This window comes from Octodon degus, unplaced genomic scaffold (assembly GCF_000260255.1).
Source record: "Octodon degus isolate 3935 unplaced genomic scaffold, OctDeg1.0 scaffold00243, whole genome shotgun sequence".
NCBI classification, from domain to species: Eukaryota; Metazoa; Chordata; class Mammalia; order Rodentia; family Octodontidae; genus Octodon; species Octodon degus.
Genome location: NW_004524819.1, coordinates 2,389,397 through 2,396,523, shown reverse-complemented (window position 1 = coordinate 2,396,523; position 7,127 = coordinate 2,389,397). Strand labels below are relative to the sequence as shown.

Genomic DNA, 7,127 nt, shown 5'->3' with positions numbered 1-7,127 from the left:
AGCCCTGTTCTGGCTATTCTTAATGATCTCTTAGACCACCTTACCACTAGGAATAGACATAAAATTTGGTAAAATTGTGCACATTTTAAAAAGCATTTGAAATATCAGGGTCCTGTCAAAACAGCAAAAAGTTATGAGAATAAAATTTGGGAGAGAAAGGAAACCCAAACAGATATACCTGCCATATGGAACAGCTTTTCAACAAGAGATATTAGCAACTAATATTTTAATATTTTAAGGAATTAATACATGAGAGTGAGGGGTTTTTTTTAGAAAAGTGGTCAGTACAAAAAGCCAAATATAAGGGTTTTTTTTTTTTTGGTTTGGTATTTTACAGTACCAGGGATCAAACTTGGGACCGTGCGCTTGCCAGAAAAGCACTTATGCTACTGAGCTACCTCCCCAGCACTCCAAATGTGAATTCTACAATTAAACATAAGGAAACAAACAAAAAAAAATAAGACATTCATGTATGGACTTACTAACAAATGAGTAGAAAGACTTAGTAATCTGGAAGAAAACCCAGAAGAAAACATTCAGCTTGTAGCACAGAGAAAATGGTACAAAATACAGAGTAATCTTGAGTACAGTGACAAGGTTAAATATATATGTGATTAGAATCCCAAAATGAGAAGAAGGTATTCTGCAAAAATAATACTTGAAAAATAATTTCCAAGATCTTTTCAAACCAAAAATATTATGGTTCCTGTGTTGGAACCTTGATTCTTCAGTGCAGTTTTGCCAGGAGATGGGAACAAGTAGAAGGTTACAGTACTTATGCTCACAGAGGCAGAACCCTCATAAGAGAATGCCTTTCTTGCGTGAGTTCTCACTATTACAGGACTGGATCAGTTACTGTGAGACCTGTTTGCTACAAAGCAAGCCTGACTCTTATGTATTACCTTTTTCATGTGTTCCTGCTTTTCCTTCCCCCTTTTTTTCCACCATAATATGATGTAGTGCAAGCCTCTTATCATACATGGTCATCCTACCTTGGACTTCTTCAGTATGTAGAGCCATAAGCCGATATAAATCTCTTTATAAAATTATCTCTGGTGTCCTGTTACAGCAGAAGAAAAATGGACAGGGCCGGCCAGATAGCTCAGTGGACTAAAGTGCCTTCTTAGTGAGACTCTATAGACCCAGTACTAAATACATAAAAAATTAAGAAGAAAAATGAATTAAGCCAAAAGGTTCCACAGATTCAAGAAGCATTACAAATCAGGCATAGTGGTACACTCTTGTAAGCACTCTGAGAGGCTGGCGCAGGAGGATTTTAAGTTTGAGTCCTGTCTGGGCAATTTATTGTATTTTTAAATTTTTTATTAGGATTTGTTTGGTAGACATAATGAATACATTCATTGTGGGGAGTTTGTACATGTACCTAACACATCTTAATATTACATTCCCTTTTCTCCCTTCCTTCCCCCACCCCAACTCATGGTTCCCTATCCAGTTGCAAAAGATCTATCTCCATGTTAATTTTGAGCAATTTAGCAACTTAGTGAGAGCCTGTCTAAAAATTTAAAAAGAACTGGAATGTAGCTCATTGTGAAGAGTGTGGTTTCAATACCCAGTACCACAAAAAAAAAAAAAAAAAAAGTGTGTGTGTGTGTGTGCATACACTCAGATTTCTTTGACTCGGCATGCTTTTGTGGTTCATTTAAATTATTGCTGGTGTTTGTCATTAGCAAGTTCACACTGAACTTACATGAGATGTTTCTGTTTTCTCCAAATATTAATTCTCAAGCAGGAGAAATTTCCCACTCCTCTTCACCCTGTGAGACTTTTGGCAATATCTAGAGTCATTTTTGATTGTTATAATTTAGGAGAGAAAAAAGGAGAATGCTACTGGAATCTAGTAGATTAGAGACTGAGGGTGCTGCTAAATACACTACAATGCATAGGACAGTCCCCAGGAGAGGCATGAAGGAGCCAGCACAACAGAACATGTGGCATGCTGGAAGTAGAATGCCACTTACAGGCCCCATAGGGAAGAGGGCAGCACCCTCCACAGTGCCAACAGGAAATGGGGAGGAGGCATCCAAGAAGCATGTGTTCAACCTGGGGCATGGTTGGGGTGTGGCAGAGAGATACAGGACCTGCAACCCAAGCCTTTTTTGGGGTCTAGGACATTACATGAGCAGTGTTCCCTAAAATAGGAAGTTTGGTTTGGAGGCTTTTGGGCAAACAAGCAGGTATAAGTTTCATGGAGTCATGCTGTGACTGAGAAGTGGTCACTGGCATAACAATACCGTGCATGTATGCTGTGAGGTACATACAGTAAGGCAGGCTGCATCCAGCTGTCTTATAGGAAGGAGCTCACAAAGAGGCTTTGTGTAAAGCAGGTATCCAGCAGCTTGAGGAAGTCAAAGCATAGGAGAAGGAAATAGGAGCAGGCAGAAAACTGACTAAATCCTGTGTTTGGCATGAGAAAGGCCAACTTATATTCAAAATGGGTGTCTGGGCTATGAAAAATGGAAATTCACTACCATTGTAGTCCTAAAAATATGGAAAAACATGTAAAAAAGATCAGCTAAGTCTCGACTTCCCTTTTACTCATATAAGTACACTTTAAATTTAGACAGGATAACACAACTTGTCAGGGCTGTGACCTGACCCTTCATACTTGCAAATCTGCATGTAATCTCCAAGAACCCATGATTTGGTATTCCTCTATCTTGACACTCTAGTGCCATAGCTATAACTCTATGAAAACTTTTAGGCTTTGGAAGTCTTCAGTGCAATTCTTGCTTCTGATCACTAGGACTTGGTAACATCCCTGATTATTCCCTTGAACACCAGTGAATAATTACGTCCTGTAGGTTATGCCAGCTCTTTCTTATCTCCAGAGTATTTGATGAGTAGCCAAACAAATGTGTTTCCTCCCTTCCTACTCCCACATTGATCTTAGTGTGGACTTGAAAGAAAATTTCACTTATTACACATTCATTATTAAGATAAACTAGAGTCATTTGTAGGAAAGTGGATGCATCTTGACACCATAATACTATGTACATACATATGTACATACACATGTACATACTAATAACAATACTATTATATATGTACCAGCAGTGCACAAGGAGTGTAAACATGTGCTAGACATATGTACTAATAGAGAAAACTATGACTCCCTAACCATAGTAATTGTACCATATATGTCTTAGTACATACAATAAATTGGGTTGAGTTGGTACCATGGGCATCACAGAGATAAGATACTATAAGAAAAAGCCATGCATAAAATATTCTTCCCCTCATTTCTCACCACTTCACTGCTAGAAAAATGATTCTTGGGTTTGTGTGGTAATGGGAACAGAGACATTTGTAGTGTGTATGTGAGGGAAGGGGTAGGACTTGAAGGAAACAAAATAATTTAAATTATTTTTGCTCTATAGAGACAGGAATTTATCTATTTTTTTACTTAGGCCTAAGTAGCAAAGGGAAAAATGAACATATTCTGTCTGTTCCCTCTGTCTTTGATAGACTATATTTGCACTGATTTGAAAGTATGTTTTATATCTCTATTCCATGTAGGAAAGAGAATAAAAGGAAAGCAAAAAGCCACTCATCAACTGAATCAGCTCCTCTAAACAACTTTCTCAAAAGTTGACTACACCAGTTTTACCAAACCCCACTGTCCAGAACTTGGATGTATTTATCCAAGGGAAGCCATATAATGTATTCATTTATTTTTAGAAGCAGTGAGCTTAGCTAAATTTCAGAGATTTTTGTTGTTTTCTTTGTGGGGCGCTGCTAGGTTAGCTCAGTTGTCTAAAGCACCTTCTTGAGAAAAAGCAGTCAGGGGCAAGTGACTGCGGTTCAATCCCCAGCATCACATGCCACACCAGACCCATGCTTAAGGCACCCTGAGCCAGCCAAAAAATATAAATAAATAAAGAAAGAATCCTTTTGTTTGTGGTGCTGGGGATCAAACTACATGCCTTATGCATACACTCTACTGCTTATTTATACTCCCAACCCCCTAGGGTTCTATTATTAAATAGAAGTCTTTGTCACACTCATTCTTCAGTTTAAAAAACTCCAAATTTATGTTGAACAATGTAGCTGGGGTGGGATAAATAACATTTTTCTTTAAGGTCCCTACTAGAGTCAAGAAATTTGTTCAACATTTTGGTGAGCCATGGTGGGATCCATGATCATCAGGTGCTACAGAAAACTCCTGCTGCCTACCATAGAGACCTTGGGAAGAACCCAAATGTGAAACTGAGTAGATGCAACTATGTGATTGTTTCATATGTCATATGTTACTTTTTAGAAATCTTTTGTTTATTTATTTGGTACAGGATCTTAGTACACAGCTTCAACTGGTAGTGATCCTCCTGTCTCAGCTTCCCCATGTGGATTATAGGCATGTGCCATGATGCCTAATTTCAGTGGCTGGCTCAGTGCACCTGAATTCCAGGGCTAACACAGCATGTGGTGCCAGGGATCGAACCTGGGTCCTTGCACTTGTCACGCAGGAACTTAGGTCCCCAAGCTGACTCCCAAGTCCTGTTACGTATGTTATTGAAGGCCTCTTTTTGATGAGAAAAGTTGGAAATGCCATGCTATACCTATGTTACAAAAAGGAGATAATTCTACTATAAACTTCATTAATTAGTTAGGTTGGTCTCACTCAACCATGGCTTCACAGGCCTACTCCTTGAAAAATACTGAATCTTTCCAAGTAACAAAATAAAATCAAATACATAGCTGTGAAACTCCTCTATATACAAACTCTGATTCAAAACAGCTTTACACACACACACACACACACACACACACACACACACACACACATAAATAAATAAACAAACAAATAGGTACAGATAGTCTCATGAAAATTATCCCCAGATCCAGAATTGAGTCTGTTAACACACAGTTATCATTGCTTAAATACCTTGGCTTTATTTACCCAACAAGAAGCAAGATGCCTTTACTGAGCACACAGCTGATTTTAGGTGTGGTTTTTGTTTTGTTTTTAAGGTATAATTTTTATTTTCTCCCTGATTGTTCACAGACATGAGTGTGTCATTTTGCTAGTTCATAAATCCATTGCCAGTAACACATATAAATATATAAAAATAGGTGAATGATGTATAAAATATATAAAAATGGGTAACAGTGCAGTACCTGCTGGATATGGGCAGCATCTGCTCAAACTCTCCCCTTCCCTTGCCATCAGCTCAAGGGAACCTAAGGGCAACCTGTGAAACTGGCCTCAGTGCCCTGGCCAGGTGGAAGCCCAACATGGACAACCTGATGACCACTGGGACCTGTCAGGATGCAGCCTTCAAGAGCTATAAAGACTCTCCCTCCATGTGGGCCACCATCTGTGGGAAATTTCATCAATATCACACCAGCTGAAGTTTGGATTCTGGCTGGTAAAACTCAGTGTAAGTTTTCATGAACAGGCTGAATCTTGGGAACTAGAAAAATTCTGTGACCCAGTGCCTGCTCCTGTAGGATGCAGAATTCACCATGTATCTTATCAAGAGCACAGGTAGAGCTCCAGGCAAAGAGGGTCCATTGTGGCTTGATCAATAAGAAATGTTATGAAATGGCCCCCCACCTGTGGCATGCTCAGTATTGGCGGCATCTACCCCCATCCCACAGCTTTTCCACTTTTCTGTTAGCCATTTTTATCATGGCATTATTGCAAACCACTTATCACGGTCTAGACCATGTGAGCTGGGGGTCTGAGCTAGAAGTACAAATATCTGCCCTACCCATAACCTACCCTGGTGTGTGTAGAGGGCTTTTTATTTTCTGAATTAAAAAAAATCTTAACAGAAATAAATGCCAAAATTTATGTTAATGAAGTGACTATCATATCAGATACTTTTAAATGGGAAATATTTAGCAAGAGGGCAGACTTGGTTTTCTGCATTGTGAGGCCTATTTTCTGGTTACAGGAAGCATTTCAACCAGAAATTCCTGAAGATCACCTAAAAATTCACTGAAAATTATGAATGTATACATTACATTTGAAAATTAAAGTATGATTTAAAAAATAATGGTAGTGTTAACGTTTAATAAGCATGCATACACTACACTCAAGTGTTTCCTCAACTCATTCAATCTTCACAACTATGCGAAGTTTCTTATCCTCACTTTCGTATATACAAGTGAGTCACAGAGAAAATAAGTAACTTATGTAAGAGTATGTGACTTTTTGGTTTCAAAAATACTGTCCTCTTAAACACTGCATTCCAAATTGTGTACAACATTGGCTTTGATTTTCTACATTATTTTCCTTTTTTCTCTTCATGAAGAATTGATGAATAGCCTTACCTGCATTTTGATTCTTTCTTGATTTACCTTATTTCCCCAAATTTCTTTTGACAAATCCACTTCTGAGTGCCATATTGCCATCTATATCCCTTAGTTATTCCAGACTGATCAAGCCTGCAATCTCCTAAATGAGTGGATGGTGAAGGCTTAAATAAATGAGTCAAGTCGTATAATTTTAGGCCTCTTGGGGGACCAAAACCCTCTAACAGAATTCAAGATTTTCTGGATGATAAGATATAGATCTTTTTTGTATGGCCCATATTTATTTAGTTATCAAAAGGGAGGGGAATACCAAAGAAAGGTGAGAATCTCTGAAGGACTTTTCCAAGTAAGATATTATATTAATTTAGGATAACTATATTATCTGCAGGAAGGTCTTAACCTAGGGAATGAGATGCCTGCAGCTACAGTCTTTATCTAGTAAATTGAAGTTGGAGCCAGGTGTCCTTAGCTATGCTCTTGCCTTGTCCTTTGAGGCTTCACAGCTTTACCTGCTATTACAGGCCTCAGTCTGGACCAGTGACTCATAGAGGTTCATTTATTATGAGCCCACAACCCTTCTCCAGACAAGGGGCCTAGACCTTGGACGGACTCACAAGTAAACATGAAAAGCAAGTTGGTTAATATTAAATCCTTCTCAGAGCTGTTTCATAGTGGTCTCCATTATCTATTGGGGTTTTAAGTTAGGCTCTATGTGGTGACTTGGTATGCTAACTTAGCTAACCTGAAACTTCGTTGCACAGAATTTTCTTCTGTTATTTGTATCTAGATGTCCCTAAAATCCTCGTGTGCTCATAGGTGAGGCTTTTTAGAGACAGCTGGATCTA

The 7,127-nt window shown here is 38.6% G+C and overlaps 1 pseudogene; it reads left to right on the top strand.

Annotated features, from left to right (window-relative positions):
* Positions 1-5,256: 5,256 nt before the first annotated feature.
* On the top strand, positions 5,257-5,969 carry LOC111813934 (annotated as a pseudogene).
* Positions 5,970-7,127: the final 1,158 nt, after the last annotated feature.